General features: G+C 37.0%; 1 long non-coding RNA gene across 1 annotated transcript; it reads right to left on the reverse strand.

The window, feature by feature from the left end:
* Positions 1-8100: 8100 nt before the first annotated feature.
* On the reverse strand, positions 8101-11835 carry LOC307144460. The gene is made up of 3 exons (XR_013818748.1): positions 9993-11835; positions 9726-9787; positions 8101-9648 (listed from the first exon to the last, which is right to left on the reverse strand). It is a non-coding gene; the product is annotated as an uncharacterized lncRNA (long non-coding RNA).
* Positions 11836-14824: the final 2989 nt, after the last annotated feature.

The following is a 14824-nucleotide window of genomic DNA, read 5'->3' on the forward strand; positions in this document are numbered from 1 at the left end:
GACTAGTTTAGCTTGAACATCTGATAGGGTTCCCTTGGGGTTTTAAAAAGTCTAAAATTCCCGAACTTTAAATGTAATGTCTTAAAATGTATTAAAAACGGGTCTTCTGCGCGCTCAAGTTCGTTCAAATGTATGTAGGCGCGCGGTAAGCGCGCTCATACTTGAAGCGACGCTCTCGTTTTTTACCAGGCACATCGAGATAAAAAAATTTAGTCTGTGCACCCAAACACTACGGGTGTTTTACTCTTCTCCGTAAATAAATATTGGAGCAGAGTCACATCAAGCGTTTTTCGGTTGTTTTAATCCAGCTACTACTTCTTTGTCATTGTGGAGAGCGCAATGCATAGCAACGACAGACGCCACGGGAAAATCGGACCGAATTTTACTAGCCTATTAATAATAAAAGATAAGCTAAAGTGCATTGTAAATGTCTGTAATTTATCTTTTTTTTTTACTCATTCTTTAAAAAAAAATTATTTAAAGTTTGAAATATTTGAGGTTTATCTTTTTATAAAAACCTTTTTTGTCAACTTTATTTGAACTTGTACATGTTAGTTAGTATATAACATGTTGCAAGACATTTTTAAAATCTGACTATCATTTTTAATGGTATTATTTTAATGTTTATGTAAACAAAAAGTGCATTTTGAACCAAATTTTATTTTTTATTTGCTTGTTTTTGACAAATTGGTGAATTGATTTCATTTTATAGTATTAGTACTTTTTGAACAGGCAAATTTAGATGTAGCAAATACACAATATTTCTCAAGAAACCAATCAAACCACCATTAAAATGGCGCAGTCTGAGCCATCATTACAACAGAGCTTGTGTCAGTAATATTGATGAGATGTTGTGTTCTGCAACTTGTTACAGGCTGTTGGTGGTATAGAACCCATTGTTTTCAAATCTCCCCTTTCTTCAACTCCTGCGAAGGACCGGCCTTCTACCTCTAGCATGTACTTTGTTCTCACCAGCCCACAGCAACGGCCTCAACAATCCACGAAATCCCCAAGGAAGTCTTTATCTGGCAGTTACCTTGCTTTCCCTGTGATCAGGGAGAGCCTGTCACTATCTGTAAGTTTGTATATTGTATTTGTTTTACTTGTTGTGATGCAATGTTTATTATCACTAGAATATTAATTATATTCCTTTGTTTCACTTTTCAACAGCCAGATGATTGTGAAATTGAGATGCTTCAGATGGACACCAGCATGTCATCATTCATTGAGGATGATCCAAAAGACATGAGCTTCAGCCTCAGTCAACAGTCAATTTCAAGTATAACCTCCAGTTCAAGTTCCTCAGAAAGGCAAGTGGAGTGGGATTAAAAAAAAATGGATTGTGAACGAGTCTAGCCTCATGACACTGTTTAGAACGTGCCATACATGTGCCGTACCCATCACTGATAAAAAAGTTACAACTGCAGGCAGCCATATAAAAATTGAATGGACATGTTTGAAGAATCATCATGGCAGGTGGGCATCATGTCCTGATGCAAGAGGAATGGCACAGAATAACCTGCTTGTTTCTGCTGCTACGCTTTTCTCTGGAACAACTTTCATTGAAGTACACGAGTGGGCCAGAATACTAAACTTGCAACTCCTGCTGAAATCTCAGTACTACTCCATCCAATCACACTACCTTATTCCAGTACACTTTGCATACAAGACTCATCATGAGAATATTATCAAGTGCCTTTTGAGACAAAAGGCTGAAGGCGCGTCCATAGATCTGTGTGGAGATGCCAGGTCTGACTCACCAGGTGAGTGTTTTTTTTTTATTTTTTTTTTTTTTTTTTTATTAATACATTGAAGTATGGATTGTAAGACTGTGTTAGAAGTGTTCTCCTCTGGATACTAAGGAGGACTCACAGGTTGTCACACTATTACATTATACAGGCTACAGCTGCAAGTATTCCACCTATTCGTTTCAGCTTCTATCCACTAATGAGATCATCCACTTTGAACTACTACAGGTAAAACCAAAATTATTCTTCTCCGATTTGTGAAACTATACTATGGGTGACAGAAAGTTTAGATAAAGCATAATTCAGTGAGTATTAAATTTGTTTTCCCTTATCATTTTAGGATCAAAGAGGAATGGGTGGTATATGAGCTCTAAATTAAAATCTATTGCTCATTCATTGATTTGTATTCTATTTCTTCAGGTAACGGAAGCTAGCAGATCAGTTGCCATGGAATCCCAAGGCTGTAGGAGAGGCCTCAACCATCTAATTTTTAACGAAGGACTAGACATAGATCTCTTCACTACAGACCGGGCCCCATCAGTTCAGAAAATAATGAGGGAGGAATTCCAGATGATTCACCATGAGTTTGATCCTTGGCATGTAGCAAAAGGTAAATAGTTGTATCAAAACAGTTTAAATTGCGAGTGACTCAATTACCATCATCAAATTATAACCTGATATCAAGACACCACATGTTGTACTGTGAAGGAGAACCTTCACAATTGGCACACCCACATTTGCATTTGTTAATTTTCTGTGTTTCATTACTATTATACACAGGCATAAAGAAAAAACTAGTAGCACTCGCCAACAAAAAGGAAAATCGGGACCTGCAGGGCTGGCTTCGGTCGATCCTCAATCACTTTTGGTTCTCATGCTCATCTTGTGGTGAGAGTGCTGAGGTAATAACCTGGACATATAAAGAATGCATAAAGATAACCAAGTGGCAATGAAATCCAGTCAGCAGATGACCAAATAGTCTTGTTACAATTAGTTTTGAAATGTAATATGTTCGGTAGGAACTGAAGCGACAGTGGACCTCAGTCCTTCACCACATCTGAGGGGAGCACACATGGGAACAAGATGGTAGAAAGTGGGCATGTCCTCACCCTGCTTTACACCCAGATGAGCAAAGGAAAAAGCGATGGCTACACCCAGAGTCTCAAGTGTTCAAGGCTTTACGGACTATTGTAGAAGATAAAAGACTTCTGAACGACCTAGAGCAGTTGACTCACTTCAAACATACAGGTATGTAGCTTTATGTAGGGATGTACGCTTTACTACAGAGTTAATTCTTAACCAAATGCAACCAATATGAGATAAATCAGATATAGATAGGCATACACTTAATAATCACAGTATTACAACTTACATTTGCACAAAACAAAAGGCTGCGAATGCTCACGCAAACTTATAGTCATGATGAAGGTGTAAAATGGTCCCAAACATAACTCCGGCGCGCTGGCTTTACATGTTTCGTGGTTGAGCAGCACGCACACGCATGAACCTGCTTAATCGATGATCGATAAGTTGTATCGATTAAATGTATTATAGAAAATTAATCGATCGTCGATTAATCGTTGACATCCCTAGAAAGAAGTATGCAACATTTCAACCTATGTAGTCACTCTCAATGTCTAATGAAACACTTTAATTTACAGGTGCTTTGGAGGTGTACCACAACGTTATGCTAAAGTATCTGCCTAAACGACTGCATTTTGGATACGACACCATGGTAGCTCGAACACAGCTAGCCATCATGGACAACAATTACAATGTTGGCAGAGAGCAGGCAGAAACTTCTGAAGGTATTGAGATTTCATAAGTAAGTCCCTAATTGTGTTTGTGTAACAACTTGACTAAGTAATGTTCTCTGTCTAGGACTTACAAGATACAGTATGACATTCCCTAAACAAAGCAAGGAATGGATAGTCAAGAAGATCTATGAGCCTACAAGTCAGAACTTTACGCAACACCTTGTGGAACGTGTGTTGGAGAGAAGGGAGGAAAGCGCACCTGAAAATATACCACATGTCCAGCGTCCTCCAAACATTGCCACTAAGGAGAGACCCCCCAAAGAAGATCTCATCAAGAAACATAAATCCAGATTCACTCGCCACACAGATGCTTGAGAAACTAAGGGCCTCCTTACATTATAGGACTTTTGCAGTTTTAGACTCATTTACATAATGTTACTGAAATATTGGGAGACTTACTGGAGTCTCTGTATGTTCCAGTTTTTTTTTCAGTCCTTACATGTAAGGTAGCAGTCCATGCAATCTTTCCAAAATCTATAGGTAAGGAGGCCATAAGAATCCATATTGTAAATTTGGTTGTTGTAAATATGTTTGCAAAAACAGAAGGCCTATGTCTACTTTTACACATTCTATACACAATCTATGTGAAAATGTTTATGCATAACAGACTGTGGTGTGTTGTACTTTATAAATAAATGTGAAAAGAAGTTTGAAAAATAGATTTTTATTTAAACATTTTTAACAGAAATTGAATGCAAATGTAAGTGGGAATAAGTCAAAATAAGTCCTCTATCTCGCTTGGTTTGAACCCCGCATACTGTCCAGTGGGGGATGGGAATGCATCCCTAACAGCCCACACCACGCAACTGGGCAATGCAATTCTATTTCCTCGTCCAAGTGGTTGGCCTTTGAGGGCCCACTCCAGAATTACACGATAAGCCACAAGTCGGTATTGCCTGAGGATTACATACAGTAACAGAGCATAGACTGCGTCAGCGGTGGCACAGTTTTCATAAAAAATTGTAGTCAAGGTATATATGCGAATTATACAAATTGGCTATGACTAGGAAATGCAATACATAAATGTAGCTTACCTCTCTGACAATTTTCCATTCGGTCCTTCGGCGTTTCTTCCAGTTTATCTTTGGTACCCAGAAGAAAGTTTCCAGCACGGGTTTATACATTAGCTGGCGCACTTCGTTGTCTGTGATGCAGACCGACGACACATCATCCTCGTCGAACCGAGACATTCAGGCTGGCCATACCAGCTGTGAGAAGAAGGTCCCACTCCGTGCAGCACCGACTTTCTACCTCCGTCGGCATCTGCCTGCATTTGTCACAGGCACACCACCAAGTTCCCGTGATCCTCGGGATTTCAGCAGGAGTTGCAAGTTTAGCATTCTGGCCCACTCGTGTACTTAAGTGAAAGTTGTTCCAGAGAAAAGCGTAGCAGCAGAAACAAGCAGGTTATTCTGTGCCATTCCTCTTGCATCAGGACATGATGCCCACCTGCCATGGTGATTCTTCAAACATGTCCGGAGCTTCAGGCGCCTCCATAGCCCTAGCCTGAGCCTCCATCTCCCTTACACATAGCTCCTCTTCTGTATATTCAGGTTCGAAACGGTATCCTCGACCGTCAAACTCAAAATCGAGCGGGTCCTCCAGAATCCACCTTTCATAATCCATTTTAGATGTAATGATGTTTTTGTTTGTTTATTTCGCTAACTAACTCCGGGAGCACAGTTGCTCTGCTCACGCTAACCTTCTGAGAGACAGAGAACCAAGCGAAAAGACCATAAAAGACTACAACCAAATGTAAACAGCCCCCTTTCCGTTTCCGGTAGCGCAGTAATATCAACGAGCAATGAGTCCTCCAACGGAAATCAATGGGATTTTACAAAATGCCAAACACGACAGAAACTGTATTTCGCTACGCTACTTGTTTTTAATCATCAACAAACACCACTAACCACTCGGTGAGTTGCACAGTTTTGAAAACGAACGTTAAGGGTTATTTTAAGGACATGTTTGTGCATGGCCATTGACTCCCATTCTAAAGCGGTCATGGGCAATTCTAAAATAGTCAAAAAGTCGAGACAGGAACCATTGTCAAAATTTCTTTGTCCACCACTCTTGTTCATCCAAAACAAACTACAAAATAGACTTAAAGTGTTAAATACCGGAATTATCCTTTAAATTTTCATCGTCTTCCTTTCCATGACTTCGAGATTCTGCATTTGTGGCTAGTTGTACTTCAACTTGATGTCCAAACTCCCATACAAGTACTACGCGCTAAAGATTACCGCATTTGCAGCAAACACTTTGACAAGGATGACTACACAGACATAACACAGCGGGGCCGGTTAAAAAAAAATGCCATTCCGTGGACGAAGACGGGTGCAACCACTGTGGAGGTAATGTAAACTTTATTTATGGAGGTAATTGTAAAACTGTTCCAGGACAACTGCGATACTCACAGACACACCAGTCAAGGCGGCTTTAATGAAGGAAGAGGAGCAGCGTCTTGTGAAGAAGTCCTCCAAACCACAGAAGAAGCGACTTTTCTTCATCCCCGCCGCCTCTGCTGTAATCGCCCCTGCATCCACCCCAGCAGCAGTTGCTCCGGCTCTGAAGAAGCGCCGCTGTCAAAAGAGACTCTTCTCCATCCCTGAGTCTGACAACGCCGCCTTTGCTGCAGTCGCTCCAGCCACCGTTTCTGCCACCGCAGACGCAGATTCCGAGGAGTGTGGGTGCAGTGCCTGTTCTGCCTCCACTGGTCCCATGAGGCCTGCACCGATGGTGCAGAGCACTACATTTGTGAATATTGTGACATGAATTAAACCTGTTATTTATATAGTTGTTTATATATTTGTGTATATATATAGTTTATATATTTATATAATATATTGTTTATATATTTTATATATATATATATATATATATATATATATATATATATATATATATATATATATATTATATATATATTATATTTGTTATTTAGCCTGGCTACTGTTCGTTTATTAAGCCTATAGCCTACTGTTAATAAATAATTATAGCCTACTGTTCCATGTTATCATCTCTTGACTTTAATAATCATCAATTGTCCAATTTTCAATAAATTTCATTTTTCGTCTTCTGGTTGACCTCGTTTTCTTCATAATAACAGGCTGTTCAACTAGCAAAGACTCAATATGACTCAAAGAAGAAATGTAAGAATATGAATTGTAAACAGATTTGTCTGTCTTCGTCAAAATAGCCTATTAGAAAGCATGCAAAATCAGGCTTATCGCCTATTGTTTATTGGGTGGACAGAACAAAAATGGTTAATATGAACCTTTAAATTAAAATAAATTACAAAATATGTTTGTAATAATATGAACATAAGTTACTTGTTAGGGATAAAAAAAACAAGCATTAGATGAATAGTTGCCGTTTAAACTGTTATGTTTCATCTGTCCCACCCCTGTGTTTCAACCGTCCCGCTCAGGCGGGACGACTGAAACAAAGCACAACTACAAAGTCTTCAAAGTCAATTTTTACTTAAATCATTCTATATTTGTACCGAATAACACGTGATACTAAGAGAACACATATGTGAGTTGTTGATTACAAAAACAAAAAAAATCTATCTGTAACCTTACCTTAGAAAACGATGTTTATCTGAAAATTGTTTCAACCATCCCGCCTCTCCCCTATTTAATAAATAAAAAGCAAATGACAATATAATAACCGTGACATGGAGGTGCCGGTGCGCCGTGTTCATCGTAAATGAATAAAACTCAGCGTAGGCCTATGCCTCATACATTAGCATTATATATCTTTGCTGCATCCTTTCTAGAACAGACAAGGGCTTTCTTGCGGCTCGCATCAGCAGAGCATTGCATCTTCCATAGACCGCAAAATAATCAGTGGATGGCGGGCGGGTGCGGCTTTGAAATTTGGTCAAAAAACGTTGGTGCGGATGATGAGTTTTGTGATGCGGTTGCGCATGAAATAATACCACATCCGGGTATCTCTATCGATAACAACATTGAACACTACACAAATATTAATTTAATTTTTTTAAATTTACGCGATCAAATAGCTAATCAGTGTCTGCTCGTTTATTCAAACTAAGCTGTCCTATAACAGATGAACGTCCGTCATCACCAATTCTGAAACCGGCACACCCCTAAGTATACTTCAAAGTTGCTACAAGTATTAAAATACTAAACTACTAGTATACCCATAAGTTCACTTGCAGTACAAATGAGATACGTAATTATGAACTAGTTGTGCACTTAAAGTTTACTACTATTACACTTATAGTACACTTAAACATATACTTTTATATACTAAAAGTGGGCCAATTTAGTCCCAAGCAGTATTAAAATAGTACACTTACAAGTTTACTACTAGTACATATTGACATTAGTATACTTACTACATAATGTATACTTAAAAATATACTTGAACATTACTTAAGTATACTTCATAAAATTAACTTTAAGTATACTTCTTTTCCGTAAGGGTAAGCACGTGTACTTATCAATGATTGCTTTATATTCTATAGACCGTTTATTTGTGACAAGTGAGGTTTACACAGCCACGTCTGTTGGATAAATTTTATATTTATTGGGCATTGCAAAAAAACATGGACAATCGACATTTGAGAATAGTGCGAACACTTTCAGGTATAAACAGACGCAGTGCAATATAGTAAATACACTTTGACACTTACATGACCTTCACAAAGTGTTCAACAGAATCGAACTAATAAAGTATTTAATCCCTGCCGATCATGGCTTCATGCAGCTCAAAAACAGAGATCATTGTGCACTTGAACGAGACACTTGACTCCAGTTTGAAGGTGCTTAAGATAATAATACCTTCTAAACGGAAGTAAAATTTGATCTCAGTGTTACTTCTTTAAAGGTCCCGTATTATGCCCCTTTTCACAATATGTAAAATAAGTCTCTGATGTCCCCAGAGTGTGTATGTGAAGTTTTAGCTCAAAATACCCAACAGATCATTTTTTAAGGAATGTTTAAATTGTCATTTTTTGGGGCTCAGAAAAACGCGCTGTTTTAGTGTGTGTGCCCTTTAAATGCAAATAAGCTGCTGTTGCACGCCACAGGGGGCGGAGCTTCATGAGCTCGTGCTCAGTCTCTCAGGACAATTTCATCTCACGGAATGATGATAATATCAGAAACTCTCAGTAACGGTGTTCATTTCGAGTCAGACAATAATGCCTACAGAGTCAGAGTGCTGTATAGAGATGGAACAGGTATAGTTTAGTAGTTTAATTACGGTTATAACGTATTTGTCATTTGCTTGTATGTATCCATTATTAATAGCCTACAAGTCTGCTGTTTCGGACCAGGTCCGAATGATGATCAAACATATACTGATGAGTTTAATAAAGTTTATTGTACATCACACAAAAGATGAAGCATCAGTTTTACTTCAGAAAATCACCGTAAGAGCTGAGTAAACACAGTAAGTTATAAGAAGTGCGCAATAAACGAATTTCGGTAGAGTTGAGGGAGCATTTTCTTTAAAAACAAAATAATTCCACCTCGTCATGGCTGCCTCAGATTTCGGGAGTAAATAGAGAGAGCTATGTGGATTAATACATCCAGCCACACAACACCTACAACGCTTGGGAGACATTCTCGTCAGTGCAGCAGCTGTGAACTCGATCAGGGCGGGTCTATGTTAGAACGGCAGTGTCTGTCAACACTCGTGGGCGGGGCCTGTGCTTAGTGACGTCACTAAAACAGCATTCTGAAAACAGGTCGTTGGGAGACACTGCTCATGATTTATTATGGGGATTAATAAAAAAGGAGTGAGTGGATTTTTATCACTATTGGCTGGTTGTGTACACACACTGCCAACACACATTTATGTCCAAACAGCATGCAAAAGTGAATTTTGCATAATACGGGACCTTTAATATTGTCTGCCTGTGTACACAGTATTAAATTAAAAAAAAAATCAGTTTGCACACAGTACAGTTTTAGTTATAGTCATGAACACTTAAAAACGGAGCGTTTTCAGAGGAAAATATTAGTGCTTTGTATTTCAGTCTCATTCTGAATCATCGACTGAAAGTGATGTGAAGAACATTCTGCCAGTTAGATGAGAAAAACTGCTGCTTTCTGAAGAGAAAAACACAATGTTAAAAATCAAAACACGTGCGGATTTATTCTATGATTATTAGCTGTGAATCTCTCACCTTATCTTTGAATTTCTCTTCACCAGAGCGACACTCTACAGGTCCGTCTAGATCAAGAGAGACTGAAAGCAAACAAACAGACGTTCAGGCTACCAGTCATGATCATATTCCACCCTGAATATGAATGTATGGCATTAAATGAATGTCACAACACAGGTTTTTTACATATATCTGCACTGCAACTCTTATTAACAACCACATCATATATAGGCAGTGTATGTACAGATATTTGTGGTTAAACCTGAAATGCCTTTCAAACTTTCTTACACTTTGGTCGATATTTGTCAAGGTTGTTTTGATGCTGCAGATTTGGATGTTTTCTGAATACACAGGCATTTTCTTTTCCTCTGTTCTTTGTTTTTTCCTTCTGCGCAGGTTTGGCTTCGTCTGTCTTCTTTTCTTTTTCTTCAGCTGCATTTTGTTCTCTCTCTGGTATTTCTTTTAGTTTTCTTGTCATATTACTGGCATGAAGTCTTGTTCTTATTTTGAGGTATTTTATCGGGGTTCAAGCAGTTAAGGCCTTTAAGGCCTTTAAGCACAAAAACATCAAAAGACATCAAGTTTTATTTAGCAAGCATGTAACCACTGACATCATAGATGGAAAATACCATGTTTTAGCATGATTTATCATGATATATACCACATTCTAGCATGATTTACAATGATTTACCATGATTTACCCTGTTCTAGCATGATTTACCATGATATACCACATTCTAGCATGATTTACCATAGTTTATCATGATTTACCATGGTTTACCATGATTTACCCTGTTCTAGCATAGTTTACCATGAATTTATCTTAGTTTACCTTGATTTACCATGTTCTAGCATTATTTACCATGATATACCACATTCTAGCATGATTTACCATAGTTTAACATAGTTTATCATGATTTACCATGATTTACCCTGTTCTAGCATAGTTTACCATGAATTTATCTTAGTTTACCTTGATTTACCATGTTCTAGCATGATTTACCATGATATACCACATTCTAGCATGATTTACCATAGTTTACCATGATTTACCATGGTTTACCATGATTTACCCTGTTCTAGAATAGTTGACTATGAATATATCTTAGTTTACCTTGATTTACCATGTTCTAGCATGATTTACCATGATATACCACATTCTAGCATGATTTACCATAGTTTATCATGATTTACCATGGTTTACCATGATTTACCCTGTTCTATCATGATTTACCATGATATACCACATATTAGTATTATTTACTATGATTTACCATGTTTCTACCGTGATTTACCACATTAATAGCAATTATGTGAAGTGTCAGTGCAAATGAAGTGATAAACACTGACAAAATATGATTTTGTTATAATAGTTATTGTTATATAAGGGATTTTTTAAGTGTCTAAATATGAATGATACAAAATCACATGTAAAAAGACTTCATTGATAAGTAGAATGGCCAGCAGAGGGCACTAGAAGACCACTTATTGGCTCAGTTTCACTTTAAATTTAATTATTTTCACCAGTTTTCTGCACTAAAGCAAACCAGTTTTTCCATGTTAACTTAATAATGCATGCTTACACACACACACACACACACACACACACACACAAAGACAAATGTTGTTGTTGTTGTTGTTTTTCAATGCTATTGGGATATGTCATTATGAAAATATATTTGAATGGTCTATAAACATTTCACAAAGTCTTTGTAAGCTATTAATCAGATGATTCAGAATTTATTCAGAAACCTAAGACTACACACACACATTATGTTGTAGATACAGACATTTGAACTGTATGATGTGATCAAACTGTCAATACTAATACTTTAACAGATAGATTTTGACTAAATGTAATTGTAAATGTTAAAATAGTGATTTTATAAAGTCTAAATATAAATTATAGAACAATATGACAAAATGTCTATTTTAAACAGCAGGGGGCAGTAAAATACCACTTATTGGCTTAATATGCCATTATATTCATATCATTTTCACCTTTTTAACTGTTAAAGAGGCAAATTTTGTCCGATCTGTCTGAAAATTTTCATGCATGTTCAGAGTGATATTTCACATGTTCTGACTTATTTGTAAGAAGGTCTTGAGCATTCATTAAATATATATAGGCTTTCAGGGACACTAGGTAAAGTCTACATTTTGAAGTGAACCTATTATAGCTATCCAAATGAAGTAGTTCAACTTTTTCTGACAATTATTGATCTAGTGAGTCCAGAGAATTGTATTGCACTAGTTTTGAACATTATGATATGAAAATTATATGATCAGAGATGGAAAAGACCATTTACAGCCAATACAGGCAGTTTACCATAGGAAATATATGGTTTTAAAGCCTTTTAACTGTTATAGCGCCACCTTTGGTCCGATCTCCATAAAAGTTTGCATGCTTGTTTGTGATGTTATGTCACATATGCTCACCAATTTTTGTGAAGTTCTGAGTTTTCATTTAGGATTTATAGTCTTTTTAGTGTATTTTGCCACGCCCATTTTATAAATGACCCTATTACAGCCAAACAAATACAAAAGTTCAACTTTTTTTTGATAATTATTGATCTAGAGAGTCCGGAGAATTGTCCTAGACTAGTCTGGTTCCGATCGGGCGATAAACCAGGGACTAGTTTGCAAAAGTAGGTTTTTAACATATTCATGAATATTTAATGAACTGTTTGATTGACAGCAATGGTTCTAGAGGCAAAGTTGTTCAGCATGAGCAGATCTATCAAATGATATGCATTATGTGACAATATGTGTAACACCACCTGATTACAGAGCCATAAAACTCGTTAGCGCCAACTAGTGGCCGATTTCTTTCAAAATTCTTACAGACCTCTAGGGCCATGAGACAAACATGCCCATCGAGTTTCGTTCCGATCGGCCTCCGTTAACCTTGTCTAATAGGTGCTCAAACTTCATTGGCCGATGGCGGCCATGTTTTTCGAGATATGCCAATGTCCTCATAGACATACATGACACCTTGGACCAAGACACTGCATACCAATTTTCAAGTCAATCGGACTAACGGTCAGGTGGTTATAGCCTGTTTTATGTTTTTTTCATGTTATAGCGCCACCATGTGGCCAATCGCCGCGATTTTTTTACTGTTACCTCATATTGACCTCTTACATATTTGTACAAAGTTTGGTGAAGATACCTCATTTACTTCTGGAGTTATAGCCATTTTAGTAAAATAGGCCCCTCCTACAACGTACGTTTTGGCGCCCCTTAGCGTCCGTGAATTGGAATTTCAACTTTTTTTCGATAATTATTGATATTCAGACTCTAGAGAACATTTCTGCACTGGTTTGGTTCCGATCGGGCGAAAAACCACCGACTAGTTCGCAAAAGTAGGTTTTTGACAAAATTCGAAATGGCTGAAAAAGTTGCATACCGGAAATGAAATCGGAGGTATACATGTTATTCTCCAGGTGTCCAGCTTTCCAATGATATAAGACACTTGAGTCTACGACATACGGTCTAGGAGTTATGACCAGTTTCGCGCTTTTGGTTGCTATAGCGCCACCTATGGGCCAATCGAGGTCATAATTTGATAACCTCTCCTCGATTTTTGTACTACCATATGGCAAAGTTTCAAAGTTCTAGCCCTTACGGTTTGGGCTGAACGATGCGTTTTACGGCGGAAGAATAATAATAATTAAAGCTGCAAGCAGCATTTATCGGGGTTCAAGCAGTTAAGGCCTTTAAGGCATTTAAGCACAAAAGCATCAAAAGTTATTAAGATTTATTTAATAAGCATGTAACCACTGACATAATAGATGGAAAAGACCATTTACAGCCAATACAGGCAATTTACCATGTGATATATATGGTTTTAAAGCTTTTTAACAGTTATAGCGCCACCTATGGTCCGATCTCCATAGAATTGTTTACTGTGACCTCAAATTGAACCCATACACATGTGTACTGAGTTTGGTGAAGATATCTCATTTACTTCTTGAGTTATAGCCATTTTAGTAAAATAGGCTCCTCCCACAACAGTTTAGCATATTCTAGTATTATTTACTATGATTCTAGCATGATTTGCCATATTCTAGCATAATTTACCATGATATACTACATTCTAGTATGATTTACCATTGTTTACTGTGATTCTAGCATGGATTACCATAGTTTATCATGATTTATCATAGTTTACCATGATTCATCATAGTTTACCATGATTTACCCTGTTCTAGCATAGTTTACCATGATTTACCATGTTCTAGCATGATTTACCATGATATACCACATTCTAACATGATTTACCATAGTTTATTATGATTTATCATGGCTTACCATGATTTACCATGTTCTAGCATGATGTACCATGATATACCATGTTCTAGAATGATGTACCAGGATTGTAGTATGATTTATCTTGACACCACATTCTAGTATTATTTATTATGATTTACCATGTTTTTAGTGTGATTTACCATGATTTACCACATTGCTAGCAATTATGTGAAGTATCAGTAAAAATGAAGTGATAAACTCTGACAAAATATGATTGTGCTACAATAGTAATTGTTATATAAGTGATTTTTTAGTGTTTTATTGTTATATAAGTGATTTTTAGTGTCTAATGAATGCAAAAGCATAAGTGAGTAGACTTCATTAATAAGTAGAATGGCCAGCAGAGGGCAGGAGAAGACCACATATTGGCTCACTTTCACTTTAAACTTCTTGATTTTCACCATTTTTCTGCACTAAAGCAAACCAGTTTTTCCATTTTAACTCCATAATGCATGTTTACACACACACACACACACACACACACACACACACACACACACACACACACACAAAGACAAATGTTGTTGTTGTTTTTTCAATGCTATTGGGATATGTCATTATGAAAATATATTTGAATGGTCTATAAACATTTCACAAAGTCTTTGCAAGCTATTAATCAGATGATTAACCTAAGACTACACACACACATTATGTTGTAGATGCAGACATTTGAAATGTATGATGTGATCAAACTGTCAATACTAATACTTTAACAGATGGATTTTGACTAAATGTAATTGTAAATGTTAAAATAGTGATTTTATAAAGTCTAAATATAAATTATAGAACAATATGACAAAATGACT

This window comes from Squalius cephalus (assembly GCF_949319135.1).
Source record: "Squalius cephalus genome assembly, chromosome: 17".
NCBI lineage: Eukaryota > Metazoa > Chordata > Actinopteri > Cypriniformes > Leuciscidae > Squalius > Squalius cephalus.